General features: G+C 37.8%; 1 protein-coding gene across 9 annotated transcripts in view; it reads right to left on the bottom strand.

Moving 5' to 3' along the window:
• The window catches only part of LOC135211221 (serine/threonine-protein kinase tricornered-like), a 192,946-nt gene that overhangs the window by 133,047 nt on the left and 42,985 nt on the right, over positions 1–16,914 (bottom strand). Inside the window, exon 1 of one of the 9 annotated variants that reach the window (XM_064244476.1) lies at positions 5,975–5,997. The exons of 7 other annotated variants lie outside the window; for them this stretch is intronic. The gene's annotated coding sequence lies outside the window, so the exon portion shown is untranslated. Of the gene's footprint in view, positions 1–5,572; positions 5,595–5,974; positions 5,998–16,914 lie in introns of those variants that run through there. One more of the 9 variants, XM_064244477.1, reaches the window with a different exon arrangement.

Here is a 16,914-nt window from a genome sequence, read left to right on the forward strand (position 1 = left end):
TGCAAAATAGATGCATTTAAATTATAATTAGAAGGCTGTAATATTAATGCTGATAGTAGTGGTGGTGATCGTGAAGAGCGGGGGGGGGGGGGGGGGGGGGGGGGGGTTGTTAAGATGTCTGTGATACAGAGGCAGAGGACAGGACACTTTTCTTTCTGTACCATGGTTTTTGTTGCGCTATTTATTTCGGACCATTTCTTCGAGGGTCCAAGTCCGTACCTTTATTTGGTCCATTTACTCTTGTATATGGGTGATAGAGCGACTTAAGTAGCGTTTTAGAATCCAACTGGACTCCTGTTCACGGTCCTATTCTGCTTTGAATTTAGATGCTACAGATTTAGGTTTTCTTTTGTAAGTTACTGAAGTTGTTCAAGAGTAAAGGCTAAAGAAAGTTGAACATAACAATAGCGATAATAAAAAATATTTGATTTCTAATAATAATAATAATAATAATAATAATAATAATAATAATAATAATAATAATAATAATAACAGAGGGGATTATGATAATGACAAAAACACCAGTGAGAGAGAGAGAAAGAGAGAGAGAGAGAGAGATTAACATCAGAACTTCTAAAACAAGGCATCCTGACAACGAACTTTGCGCGATCAATATCCTAAAGCCTGATAGCAGGACCACGGCTACCTCCTCCCGGAGAGAAGGAAGGAGGAGGAGCAGCAGAAGGGGAGGAGGAGGAGGAGAGGGGAGGGTTAGGGACAGACAGAGAGGCCTTTCCCGAAAGGATTCCCTACTCGTAACGACATGACTTTCCCCGTCTGCTGGACCTGTTTCCCTTCAAGAGTCGCAGCCTCGTTCGGAATCTACCTGGGATTAGCTGATGACAATTTACTGAACTCCGGCAACACCGCCCTTGGCTGAAAACGGCACAAGTGCACCTGACGTCCGAGTTTCATTTTTGGGGCGCAAACGTTTATAATGGTTTTTAATTGAATACCTCGCTCTCAAAAATGGCGCAGTAGCTGGTTGCTTTAAGGCCACCTTATGGAATAATAATACCTACAAGAGTGTTCTGTGACAATAATATAATACTTGATTCAAAAGTAACTTGAGACCATAAGAAAACGTTTCATTAAAAATTAGTTTTATATTGCAATAATCTCGGTATGCATACAGCACGGTATTTTGTGATTTTTTTCCTTTTGTGACAAATGTAAATTACGCCTCTCTCCAAAAATATATCAGTAACAAACAGCTTTTAAAATCACAATTTTTGAAAGTAAATTGTATTTTTCCTAACAATACAAAACCTGAGGTCCTTTACATAAGGAAATGCTTTAAGTAATTCCTTATGTAAAGGACCGACGGTTTGTGTAACGTGTAGGTACAATAACTGTTTCAGTGGCAATGACCAATAGCATATTATTTCTCCCCATAAAACGTTCCAAAACCTTACTTAGAAACAACGTTTTCTCACGATCACCTCGCACACCATTGGAACCGACTACCAACTAACCAACCAGATGCTTTCCTTGCAGTGAAGCGGTGGAATCAGTTGTTTCACGGAATCCCTTTAATCGCAGATCCTTTTCCTTAATTACTTACCTGACCTTCACAGGTAGGCGAGGGAGGACTTTTCCATGCTGAACAGGTGTGACCTTTTCCTTACCTGCAGATGAGGAAATGAAAAGGAGTTATTTACATTTTTAAACCATGACCTCATTTACGCTGACCTAAGACCCTGTTAAAGGAAGATGGTGATAAAGGTAAAATTAAGTGTTCTAATGACACGTTGCCCGAATCTGAAGTTTTACAATTTATAGCTTTTACAGGATATACACCTGAGAACGAAAATAAGGGAAAAGAAACCCGTTGTACAAGGATTACCACCTTAATTATAATCTGGACAATAATGTCAAAGGGAATCAAAATCTAACATTGTAACGAAACGTTAAGACCTGAAATCTAGGATTAGATGGGAAGTCAAATTCAGTTTCAATCAGGTTGATCTATTTCCCAATCCAACATCACCCCTCCCCTGCCCCCCCCCTTATCCCCATATTACAAACACCCAATAATAATAAATAAGTTCGATTTCGCAGCATGCTTTCGCTCTGCGATGCATTCTGTATAAGTAACAATGTATTTAAGGATCTCGAATATTTGACGAAACGTGTTGACCTTTTATTCCATAATCTTTTCAAAGGCTGTCAGAAAACTGAGACTGTCATCAAACCTTTTTTTTATGTCTACAAATGCGACGTTAGTCATGCTATATATTTCACATGTTTTGTTTGACAATTACATGGATAGTGTTCTCCTGGATGACAAGAACATCCGCAATTTCTAATCTCTGATGCAAATTGCCAAATTATTATTTCTAACAGTGGTAATTATGATTTTGACCAAACGCTCTCGATAGAATGGTTAGACAACAGAAATAAGATTAAAAATTTAAAAATTATCCTTCAGTTCAACTCTGAACATTTCTACCAAACGGTTTCTAGCAGTTCTTTTTAAAACTAAAGAGCTGACAGTTTGGAATGCTAATACATGTAATTAAGAACATCCTATATGTGAGAATCCCAAATCCTATTGAAATCTAAGATTCCGCAGTGGAATCTGTTAACAAAATCAACATATATAAAACAAAACTTCAAATTGTCATAAAACGGTGTTAATTTAAACATTTCTGACCTTAGCCTACATCTCATGGATCTCTAGAAAACGTAATTTCATTTATATTTTATGTAAAATGGCAGAACTTGAATTGGAAAGCAGCGCCCTTTACAATCTCCTCGTAACCTAAAATTATTTTTGCGCCTGCCATCCTTTTAACTGGGCAATGTATTATGTTTCTGTGCAACAGTAAAGCATGAATCCACATGAGCAAGCAGTTATATACAGTAAAAAACCAAATTTGTACAAACTACTTAGAAAACCCTATTCTCTCTCAAAAGGTTAAGAGGCGTGAAAATTTGTCACGGGTAATGACATATTTCTATCTCAGACACAAAAACACCCAACAGGAAAAGAGCGACCTCTCTCTCTTCTCATCACGCGACTAAGAAACCTTGGACTGATGATGACACATGACCTCCCGTGAGTACCCTCTCACACCTCCAAAAAGTCTTCGCGACCTTTTCCTCCTGAAACTAATCCTATCATCATCATCATCTTCTTCTTGAGAGTTTCTACTGACATGAATGAAATTTAAATAGTATACAGGATGAATTCAAAGAATTCTTCCGTCAGATGTGTCAAGACTACTTTATTTGTAAAGTAAGGACTGCCTTCTTAACGTTACAACCACCAATAACCTTTCTACGAAACGCAACTCTTTCATTCATAAACTTCTACCAATTACTTCCTCACCCAAAAGGAAAGAGAAGATACACAAATAAAGGTGTGTGTGTGTGTGTGTGTGTGTGTGTGTGTGTGTGTGTGTGTGTGTGTGTGTGTGTGTGTGTGTGTGTGTGCCCTTAACAACAAGAATGATGTAAACAGGGAAAAACTAGAACAACAAACACAGAGACCAAATTCCAAAGAAAGTTATATTCATGACTTCTAACATCTAAAAAGATCCATTACCAGTACCGAAAATTCATTTTAAGTTTTCTCGCAGAATGCAAAATACCTCCAGATCACGAAGTAATACACCGAAATAACATCCTGTGCAAAGAGAAGAACTAACCCAAAAGGGTTGTCTAGCACGTTTTCTCTCCGGGGAGGCTGACACTGACAAACAACCCTAGTAAAGTTAAATTCACTAGACGACGTTAATAAAAAAAAATATTAGGTCGTTCAATTGCTAACATGCATCAAACAACTGGGAACAAGTGGATTATATCCTTATAATGTGATAATGTGATTCTGAAGCAAGAACGCAGACTGCAATCTGTTCCTACTTGATATTCCCGAGCACGAAGCTGGAGAGAGAGAGAGAGAGAGAGAGAGAGAGAGAGAGAGAGAGAGAGAGAGAGAGAGAGAGAGAGAGAGAATTATCCCGTCGATAACCTCCCGTTTTAATGGTACGCATTTTACTGACTGACTGACTGTTCCCGCTCCCTACGACCAACGATAATCGACGAACAACTAGATACATAATTCGGAGCTTGAATCAACAGAAGCATACTAGACTTTAGGGGAACAAGACAAACGAGAGAGAGAGAGAGAGAGAGAGAGAGAGAGAGAGAGAGAGAATCCACATGCGAATATTTTCTTCCAAAAATTACCGTCCCAAAATATTTATAACTATTTCATCAACAACTCAAGACAACTTCGCCCATTGGTGAACTTCTCCCGTGATGACTCACGATGACGCAACAACGGATCCTGGTCAGGACAAAAATAAGGTCAGGCATTTGTTGTTATGCGAGAGACTATATTTCACCAGTTACGAAACGTCTTCTTTAGCCGGTATGTGTGTCTGATCGAGAGAGGGTCGATGATCCCCTAGTTCCTTCCTTCTTTTCCCGTTAAGGTAAGGTGATGAGAGAGAGAGAGAGAGAGAGAGAGAGAGAGAGAGAGAGAGAGATTGACACTTGAATGCCAACGGCTCCAAGGCGCCCCGAGTGAAGCCCAGGAGCAAACTAGGACCATTTATGAATTTTATGATTGATTTCAAAAGTGGCACCTATGTGAGGAGAGAGACCTTCCTCAACTTCTCTCAATTGCCCCACCCCCTTCCTCCTCCTACTCTCCTCCTCCCTCCTCCTCCTTTCTCCCCTCCTCCCTCCTCCTCCTCTCCTTTTTCTGGCAGCCCTCAGCCTTTTACAACTAACGCCTCTTCACACCCGAATGTTCCTCAAGCCCAGACTGAGTGTACGATCGCCTTTCAAACGATGCATTCATATATTGTTCTCTTGAAGCAAATTCTTGTTTTAAATAAAACGCAATTTTAAAAATACACTTACACAAATGCTCTGATTAAGTAGATCCAACACCTTTCTTTTGTCCCCCTCTCTCTCTCCGGGTGGGCATACGTGTGCGCGAGCAAGTGCACAGGGAAGAAGCAACAAATCCTTCGTAATTATAGCAGAGAATTTTTATAACTACGAAATCAGCGTATAAGATAATCTCTAAACATAAAAGAGCTCTGAGTTGATCGTAAAGACATACACATATAAGCAGAAAACGTGTAAATGTGTATATAGTATATACACACACATATGTATTATATATATATATATAATATAATAAATATTATTATATATATTATTAAATATATTATATATATATATTATTATATAATTAATATATATATATATTATCTATAAATATATATATATATAATAGATATATATATATATATATATATATATATAATAATATATATTATATATAAATATATATATATATATATATATCATATATATATAGTATATATATAATATATATATACAATATAATATATATATATATATATAATATATATATATATATATATATATATATATATATATATAATTATATATTATATATATATATATAATATATATATATATATAATATATATATATATATATATATATATATATATATATATATATATATATATATATATATATGACAAGGTAGGCAAGAGTGCTACCAATCACACCTGCCGCTTACCAGTCGTCCCACAGGAGTACCAACGTTAGATGAGATCCAGAGGAAGGGGGCGGAACTAGCAATCATCCGCTCACATGGGGTAAAGTACAGTGAATAAATATATTCAACATATGTGCACTTAATCATGAAACAGAATAATACCAACGTTCGTACTAAATGTCAACATCTCTACAGAACCATAAATTAATGGGGCGGAAGTTGCAAAGTAACTCAAGGCATCATATTTTAATTTCTCGTCGTCGTTTCACATGGTTTACCTCACATCACTACTCCATATATGGGGAACACACCGACCAGATATTTCAGAAACTTTAAAAAATGCTAAGGGAGAATCGCCAAAAACCATAACCACGCAATCACAGATCGCCTTTTTAGCCTACACTTTCCCATTCACATCTTTACCGTGAAATGGAAGAAGTAAGTCCTCGGCAAGATCTGGCGAAAGGGTCTCAAAATCACGGCGACGGTGGATTTCACTTCACTTCGCCCTCCTCGTCAGGCAGGTGTACAAAGCTTCAAGTCAAAATCCACACACGAGCCGACATTCAACCAACGATCGCTCACTCAACTGCGTAACTTAACACCTCCTGTTCTGACGAACGAACGCACGAGTGCTTAGACTCCTACGCGTCCTCCACCCGCAGGACTCCTCTCCTCTACCTAAAATCCCTTTCCGCTCCCTGAAAGGCTTAAAAAAACACTTGAACACCATTAACCAAAAAGCTTCGTCATCATTATTTCATGAGGTGCGTAACCTATCCCTTATTCAACAGTACCCCTGTCTTCTCCTCCCGTATCCCTCCCTAACCGGCCTACCCAGGCATCCTTCAAAATATCCTCAACACTCAGCCCATTCCCCTTCCATTCGTACCTTCCCTTCCTCTTCCCCTCCCACCTCCCCCTCGTTCTCCTCAACCCAACCGGATCTGTTGGTCCGGTTCGGGTAACAGGCCTCTTTGAGCCGATATAGAAAGTGAGCAACAAGAGTGACACTGATACCCACTGGTATTTGGTTGCTGTCATCTTCATCATCATCATCACCACCATCAACAACAACACAAATGTACGCGAATAACCTCATCACGTGATCATCACATCCCTCCATTTTATCAATCTGATCATCTAGTCACTCACTGTTACTGTATAATCCGGATCTTGTCATCGATGAAAATAAGAGGCCTTCTTACCTCTTCGCCACCATCATCATCAGTACATCACAAATACCAAAAATGACTGACATCGCTACTGTTGTCATCACATTCATAAGTCAAAACATCCGAAAACAAGATCATTCTTGTCATGCCTTTTTCTCGCCCACCATCGCCATTTCGCAGTCATCCTTACCACCATTACCCTCCAACCAGGAGGTCACTGCCCATAATGGGTCAGAAGAATTTCTCCTTATAGTCATCCCAATCGGCAAGGTAAATGAGCCCGTCTGGAAATACCAAGCAAAGACCTAAGTCCTTCTCATCAATCGTAGTTACGGAAAGCGTTCTGGATATTCCTAGCAAAGACTAGCCTCCTTTCTCCTTGTGTAGGAAGAGTGTTTCCGGGTACACAAGATTTCCTATTAAGAAATCAGCACGGATCCATGGATATGCGGGGCAAGGACCCTACGATACACAGATAAACAGGTAGGAGTCCCCAAGAAATGCAATTGAAAGTCCTTTGTGGGGTGTGTAAGGCAAGCTTTTTTTCCTGATGCACAAGGTAAGACTCAACACGAGAGCCACAGCAGGACACTACGATATGCAAGCGGGAGTCTCACGAAAAGCAATGCAAACACCCTGCAGGATACTCGTCTTTCTGGGTATACAGGGTAAAAAGCCCTCATAATACGTAGCCAGCACGGACAGTGCGGATATGAAGGACTACGGCTTCTTAACAAAGACCCAGTACAAACAATGTACCCAAGAGAACAAGGATTATAAACAGGGCTCAAGTACCATAAGCTATTTTTACATTCTATAACGTAAACACTGGGTGCGAATTTCGAAAAAAATGCTTCCCAGTTTTACCCTCTTTCTACTATGAAAGGTTTCTACTGACAAGGTGGTACACACTGAAACATTTACTGATGCATATACATAATTGCGAAGGCGACGTTATTAATGATCGGTAAAAAAAAATATAACGTAGATAAATAGTAATTTTCAGCCAATATTTACCGCCCAAAAATTCAATTCACGATGGTTCTGAAAACGGCACCTTGAACATTAAAGTAACTGAAAACTGCAATGTACAATGTGCAACGTAATAATGGTATAAAGGTATCAAGAATACTTAATCACTAAAAACAAATAAATTATTAAAAGAATTATGGGATAAAAAAAAGACATATAATTGTTACATAATACTACGTGACCTCACAGTGACTCAGTCTCTCGACTTGTCATAAGTTTCGCTTGCGCCAAGGTTAGATGATTGCTTAGGAACTGTTATGTCTCCGGAAAATTGCGAATGAAGAAAACAGAAACGTGAAGACAAAACTTTGGCCTAAGCAGAGAATGTCAGCCTCCTTTATGTCACCCTGACTTGAAAGCATTTGAGTGAGTTCCAAAGCCCCTTGTGTATTATACGATGCCACAAGATGAGACATTTTGATAAACATGGTGATGCTGGTGCTGAGATAAGAAGCTTGACGCCTTAGGCTCTGCTAAGGAGATAAAAAAATATTCCGGATTTTGTACACTCTATTGGCTACTTCCACTGTAAGGACCCATAAGAAATAAAAAATAGTGGTAAGGCTTTAAATCCGTGAAAGGGTATCGACATACAAATGAGCTTTTTTATGTAAAGTTCGAAAACTTCTTGCCAAACGGTCTAACCAAGTCACAAAGACGACACCTTCTGCTGGATAAAATCAACATTAAATAACAGCAAAGCTGTAAAACCAATGCATCATCATTCAGAGCAACACAGCAACATTTTAAAAAAGGAAAGAAAAAACAAAAGAGTTAATTCACAGCTCAAGTGTTCGCAAGATACAGCATATAACTCAAATCTCCGTTTCTCTAGAATAGATCAATAAGGAAGCAATTTGAATGATTAGGATGAAAAACGATGTGGAGGTTCTGATTCGTTACACATTTTCCCAAAAACAGCATATATATATATATATATATATATATATATATATATAATATATATATATATATATATATATATATATATATATATATATATATTAATATATATATACACCGTATATTTCCAGTTCCCCCTGTGATTGACCCTCACCTCCATTATCACCAGACATTTTTGGGGGCTGGCACCAGAATGTAGCACTCAAGTTACTTTTGCTCATGTGGAAATGGGCTTATAAGAGTATCTACTGATACGGAAAAATGCGTGCACAACATGGTCTAAAATGAGTAATCGCTTCTGCTTTAACTAGAGATATATAAAAGTCCAGTTGCGAGATGCTTTTGTTAAACTAACAGAATTCAGCATTCAAACATAAAATATCCTTCAACATGCTATGAACCATTCAATTCAAAATATAACTATAACCAACTACCCAACCTATAAAATACAAGTTATTTTAACATTCAACCATAATCAAAATTTACCATTCGAACAAAACATAACTTTAACAAACTACTTAGCCTTTATCATTCAGTTATTTTAACAGTATAGTATTTAACCTAAAAAGGCCTTTAAACGGGTTAACCTGCATTCAACAGAAAATAATGTTTTATGATACCGATTATCATTTAACTCAAAGAACAACCTTAACAGACTATTCAGCATTCGACTGACACAATAACTAACAGAATATTTAACAATAATTCCATTAAGTAACTTTAACAAACTACATAGTGGTCAACCTAAAAAATAACTAAGCGACTATTTAGCATTCATCAAAATAATGAAATTTACAAACTATTTAGAATAATTAACTTTGCAAACTATTTAGTCTCCAACTCAGAATATCTTAGCATTCATCCCAAAAATCGACTTTAACAAAATAAGTGTTCACCCAAAAAATATTTAACAGATTATTTAGCATCCATCCCAATAAGTAACTTTAACAAACTGTTAATTGTTCAGCATAAAAATCAATTAGCAGACTATTTAGCATTCACCAAAATAATTAACTCTAACAACCCCAAAAAACAACTAGCACACTATTTAGCATTCACCCCAAAAAATCAACTTTAACAATGTATTTAGCGTTCAATTCAAACAATAATTAACCAACTATCTAGCATTCATCCCAAAGAGTAACTTTAACCAACTACTCAGCATTCATCTCAATAAGCAAGTTTAACAAACTGATTAGTGTTCAGCACAAAAAGTGACTAACCGACTATTTTACATTCACCCTCAGCAGCAATTTAACTAACTATTCAGTGTTCAATTAAAGAATATCTAACAGACTATTTAGCATTCATGTTTATAAGTAACTTCAACAAACTATCTAGTAACTTTAATAGACTACTTAGCATCAGATCAGAAAACCCACTTCAACAGAATACTTAACATTTTATCAAAAAACCCATGTCGTATTAGCATCAATAACAACGTAAGAAGAGCTAACTACTTAAATATCTTCAGGTTGGAAAGGCATGTGAAATGACATGTAACAAAAAAAGCTGTTCAGATATTATTATTATTATTATTATTATTATTATTATTATTATTATTATTACTATTATGATTATTATTATTATTATTATTATTATTATTATTATTATTATTATTATTACAAATATCTAGGGCAGATGGAGAGCGAGCTGGGTGTTTCCCCACACCATCCATCTCTCTCTCTCTCTCTCTCTCTCTCTTTCCATATGAACAGGTCTCAAGAGACTGACAGCCAGTCTGTGATGGGAGACGTCAACAGCCCATCAATCAAACCGACATTTTCGGGAATGAGACTTTGGGAGACGTGTTATCTAACTCATCAATAAAAAGCTCGCTAATTTTTCTTTTAAATCTGGTAGCTATGGGGAAGTCTAAGTGCTGGCGTATAAAAGTAAAAAATATGCGTATATCCTGTTCAAATCATTCTTTTTAAATATCGTAAAAATAACTACTCTAGGTGGGATAAACTTAATAAAGCAGCCGTTGACAGGAGCATGTTTTCTCAAGTTATGTGCTGATCAGTGTGAATTTCATAAAATATTACGAAGCCTTTCTTTTCCTCAACTACACGAAATTGTATCTAATTTCCACCTTCGAACACTTGATATAATTGCACCATTCTAGGACGTAACTGGTCATTTTTATCAAGAACAAAGCGTTTGTTTGGAAACCCTTATCAAATCTCGTTTCCCTTAAAGGAAGCGTTTCGATATATCCGTCACAGGCGATGTAGCTTAACAAAGACTTAGTGTTCGAGACAAAAATGTGTCTCTTTAAATGTAAATTAAAATTTCAAGGCAACATAATGGTAGTTAACTTAATGGCACAGACCCTGACGTATCCACGGCCTTATCATGCAAAGATGAATATCAAGGTGCAAAATAATAATACGAGTAAGGTCAAGAAGAACGAGGAGAAGACAGGAGACGAGCATGAGGAAACTCGGAAGCCAATCGGCAAATGTATTTTCACGTCGTCTCCCGGGTCAAAATCCTTCAGGATACGTGTGAAAGAAATTCTGTTTAATTCGCGTCCTTCCTCGACAGCAACCTCACATCTCGTCAACATAACACGTCAGATGAACCTTTCTAAATTATTAGGTGACACAGACAAAATATACATAACCAACGCGTGATCCGACTTCCAGCTTACTCGAGGCGCCTGCTAAAATCTACGGTCAGAGCGTTTTTTCAACCAAGAAAATTAAAATAAATCCGCTATACAGTATATCAGAAATAAATTTTCTGTGCTGTTTAATATGCACATTATTTATTTTTTACATTTTCATTCTAATAAATAAATCATAAATATCCTATCCTAAAATTCCTGTATCTTCAACTCAACGCTAAACAGCCTTTTCAGACGTTTTTAGGCTTTCCTAACCTCCCTCCCAACCACAAGAAAGTAGTGTGTAAGGCTTACTCCAAGAGTAAGCGACAATTTGGTCTATTTCCGCAACAAGAGCCCGTTTTTTGCCTTGTACAAGAACTAGTAAACTGCTGTTGAACGTAGAGAAAACCATGCACGTGATGAATTTTTAGAAAAATGTTTCACCCCAAACAACCCAAGAATATAAAGTTTCCATCTCAATTCCTAGGGAAGGAATCCTCCTCGTAAGTGGAAAAATACACAAAGACAAAAACTAGCGAGCACTGAAGAAGGGGAGAGGGGAGGGGTAGGCCCTCTGCAATTAGAAACATTCTTTTCCTCCGACTGGACCATCACATCAACCTTCCTGCTGTACGTAATCTGTGTCCTTGGGTAACACTGGACCGAATAAAAGTGTGTGTGTGGGGAAGGGTACAAGAAGAGTGGTGAGGCCGAACAAAGGCATCACTGTCAGACATCGGTAACAGAACGAAGCAACAAAGTTCAACGGTAGTCTTCTTTCTACAATCCATTTATTTCTGTCTTTTATTCACTTCGTTACATTTGTTCTTTTTTCGTCTTGCGGTTCTATCAGTCTGTTCATTCTTTTATTTTATTGCATTACTGAAAATTTCCTATTTATTCTTTCATATCTTTTTCCACTTTGACGCATCTTACTGTAAGGCAATCCAATACACACACACACACACACACACACACACACACACACACACACACACACACAGATGCTGAGGCACGTGGCGTGAACGCTGATACTTGCGGTTGGTAATGGGAGATAGGTAATGGGAGACTGTACTACTTGTACATTATGAGAAGTGACGTACCAGAGATTGAGCACCCAGTCCAGGATATTCTTGACAGCCTCTCTACAGCGACAAGTATTAAGAAACACATTCTAAGAACGACAGTTCCATTCTGGTAGCACAGAGAACAAAGATAAAGATAAAGATATATATATATATATATATATATATATATATATATATATATATATATATATATATATATATATATATATATATATACATATATATTGTTTGTTTGTATGGTGTTTTTACGTTGCATGGAACCACGGTTATTCAGCTACGGGACCAACGGCTTTACGTGACTTCCGAACCACGTCAAGAGTGAACTTCTATCACCAGAAATACACATATCTCACTCCTCAATAGAATGGCCGAGTATGTATGTATGTGATATATATATATATATATATATATATATATATATATATATATATATAATATATATTTATATTAGATGCTTGACTGAACCACAAGGGATGTCTGCCTCCGTTGGTATATGAACCCACTGCCCTTTTATCACGTATGGGAGTATGAGGAGAGAGCTAAAAACCACACCCTTATAGCTAGGACACGGGTTTATTCGGTGGCTAGGAAACAGCTATATCCTGCATCTAAAAAACGAACGGTTCCAGTTAAAATAAGGCCCTATAATGAAAAGTCATGTTGCTCAGGAGCAATACCTATTCTTTGTGCGCAAGATTATGTTAAGTGTGAATGTGCGCTACAGTAAACGCAACGCCCACGATTTCGACTTTCGATAAGCATAAGAACCACGAAATTTCCACAATAAACGCACCCATTTCGCCTCACACCAAAAAGTGCATAGGATATCATATCTCATTATGAATGTATCATCATCATGATCATCATGATCACCACCATCTCCCCAACAAGACCGAAAATGTTGCAAGTCGAGGCCTACTCAGCGGTCGACAAACACACACACACACACACACACACACACACACCTAGAATGATCAATACCTAAAAGCAGCTGAGCCACTCCTATACACAACAAGAGAGGGCAACCAAACCCAGGAATTTTCCAGCAGGCAAGGCGACAGGGACGGTAAAAGAGCAGACACACAGCAATAAAGATAAGAAACAATAAGAAGAACCAACAATAACGAGGACTTGTGGCAATGCGCGAACAAAAGATACGTCAACAACCATCGAGGGAATTCCGGTGAAACAAAAAATGAGATGAATCGAAAGGGAGAATTTTATTTTCACATCAAATATATGAAAATGATGCAGTAAGCAGACAACGCAGCGGGAAATTTTCTTTTCGGGAAAAAACCGGTTCGTTAATGTACAAGGGATGACGTCACAGACATACAAACAGACATCACTGTACGTATGTGCGTGTATGTATGTAACACTTGCATAAACACACGAGTGTGCTTTTTCAAGGTCCTCCGGCAACCATGAGAGGTAGGTACGCAGTCATCCTCCTGGAGAGACTCCACGAATCAACTCCGCTTACAAATGACTCCTTTCAGCTGTCTCTTCCACGCAGGTAAAAGGGTAGCACACCTAGCATGAATTTCGTCTTTTACTTACGAGACAAGTTACCCACAGCGACAAACTGCTTTTCACTCGCGCCCTTTCCACTGAGGAATGGATCCATGCACAAATAAAAAAAATAATTGTTTGTTTACATACATTCATGCATACATGCAAATATACATGCATACATACTCATAATTATGTGTGCGTGTTTGTCTGGAAGGATACACTAACAAAATAAATAATAAATAAATAAACCCCATAATGAAAGGTATCACCTGAAATTCCCAAATTCTAAAGTGCTCAGTAAATCACATCCCTCTGATTCCTAAAACATCTCTGGTACGTAAGTAAAGAGACAATCTTGATATTGCATGAAATAACATTACTCAAACTTCCGTCATATCCATGTTGGTTTAAGACGAGCATGTTCTTAAAATTTCAACGCAACTATTGTGACGATGCAGTTCTTCACACCCAAAAACGAGCTCTTCAACAGGAAAACAAACACGGTTAGATTGAAAGATGACCTAATGAGAAAAAGGCATGAAGCCGCTCGGCAGGCAAACCAAGAAAACGTTTGAATGGGACGGAAACTCGAAATGACGTAATGGAAAAGATGAACGGATGACGCAACGTAGAGACTCCAATCTTCGTTACGAAAGTATGTTTATCATTCGCTTGTGCAGCCACTGGAAGTTTGGAGTCTACTATGGACGCTTTCGCTGCCAAAAGAAATTCTCGCTCAAAATGACACGGAATGACAACCAAAAATGTGGGCATTCTCAACTCAATACTGATGAAAAAGAAATAGACGACAGAAAACGAAAAGAGTGATTTATTATGAATAAGGGAACCGGGAACATTCCACGCAAGCGGATTTCCACATTAAACTGGGGGTTTCACTTACACAAGCACCTACTGCATAGTATACATTCTACTGCCTAAAAGAACTCATAAACACTACTAGCAGGGCAAGTATTAAAACAAAATTATTTTCCTTCAACAGTCCCGAAACAACGAATGGGTCTCTCTCTCTCTCTCTCTCTCTCTCTCTCTCTCTCTCTCTCTCTCTCTCTCTCTCTCTCTCTCTCTGTCACAAGGTGTAAACCAACTGGATATGCTCCTTCTCCCTTTAATTTCCAGAGTGAGAGAGTGCGTGTGTGTGGGATCCTGGATTCATCATGATATTCTTACAGATAATAAAAAAAAAATCTTACGTGACATCAATAATATCAATACTACTACTTCTACTACTAACGATATATAATAGTAATAATTCCTCGGAATTCACTGAACCTGTACAAAATGTAGCAAGGGGGTCTGCCCTCACTTCCCCCTCCCCTAGTGTATTTCATTTTATGATTTTTGAGGCGTGATTTCCAGAGTCCAGTACCCATCACACTCAACGCTCCCCCACGCCCCCTCCCCATTAAAAAATAAATAAATAAACAAAGTCAAGGTCTTCCGATTACTCTTATGAGCGAGTGTGAATGACCTTTTCTGCTGTACAGACTTCAATTTTTCAATTTCCACAGATCACTTCCACTGCCTCCCGTGGGACAGGTTCCATTCTATCTACGCCAGGACTTCGAAACTCCGCCAGGAGGTAATCAGAACGAGGCCTAGAATAAACCATCGCCTTCCTACAATACAAGGGAGGATTTTATGACAGTTATTTTCCTGGAGAGCAACACAAACGGAAAGACCACGTCGGAAAAAAAAAACCCGAATAATAATAATCCCCAGAACTGGAGTGTTACAGTGTGGCAACAGGATGTGATATTACATTCGCAGAATAAGAGGCTCTTCCGTCCTGCAACAGAATGGGGAAAATGGTGATGATGTACAGGGCGGAGTGGCGCCACCATTTCGTTACACATAATTCATCATTTATGGAATATTTAGAATATAGAATACTAGGTGAAAAGTAACCAAAGCAAAATCATCCATCGCCTGAAAAAAAATTACTTAATGCAACAATAAACACATGGAGAGGTATTTCTCGTTTAGAAAATGAACAACAAAAATTAAAAGCAGATGATGTAATACATGTCCTCCAGATGTCAAGGTGCTCCTAGCTTCTGAAAGATGCGCTACAGTAAAAAAAAAAAAAAAAAAAAAAAAAACAAAAAAAAAAAAAAAAAAAAAATTTCTCTCTCTCTCTCTGAGCAAGGACTCTCAACTATTTGGTCAATATTTAAGGAAGAAACCACAAAGGTTACCGCGTATTCCATCTGACATTAATGTTTACCTTCGAGTGAACAGATTACCATCCTGCTGTGTTTCTACACACAAGTATTAAGCAGTCGTCCATCGATACACTGATACAAAGGTAAAGAAACTGTCACCGGGAATGGACTGTACATAAGTGCCCGTTTACACAGGCACTGCTTATGCTAACTCACCTAAAAGATAGTCGAATTCGTTTTCCTTTCTCATGAGGCCTAGTTAAGTTTCTCAAGTCTCATTGGTGGTCTACTTACAGATTGCTAAGATATCTTTGTCTCAATTTCATTTCTTAAAGTTTTCTTGATTAAGTATTGCACAGCAAATCTGTCAATGCTTCGATACCAACAGCTTCTTCAGCTGGGGATAACACGACGAACGAGGAAACCGAATCAGAAGACTCACCGAAACTCGTTCTCAAAAGGGCCAAAAATACCAGGGATGTCTTTACTTTTTCTTTCTTCTTCTTCTTCTTCTTCAGTTTGTTCCCCTTTTTTGAATGCTAGACCATTGTGGCCCACAACTAGATCTAACTGGCTCTGTCCATCCCAAGCTAGTCGCCTACTGTAACCAGATTCCTACGGAGTACTGACACATTTGAGTATTTTTTTTTTTTTTTTTTTTTTTTTTACACAATTCAGGTAATTTAGAATTGTTCCGCCTATTTCGGGTAAATACCCAAAATTTATTTGGAAGGGGGCAGTGCTCTGTAATTTTCACGATTTACCAGAAAAAAAAAACGTTCTGAACATCACTAATACGTATTTTCCTTCAGTAATCAATTTTCTCTGACTAGTAAAATCCGACTGAAACATA

The sequence above is a fragment of the Macrobrachium nipponense genome, chromosome 4, assembly GCF_015104395.2.
Source record: "Macrobrachium nipponense isolate FS-2020 chromosome 4, ASM1510439v2, whole genome shotgun sequence".
NCBI classification, from domain to species: domain Eukaryota; kingdom Metazoa; phylum Arthropoda; class Malacostraca; order Decapoda; family Palaemonidae; genus Macrobrachium; species Macrobrachium nipponense.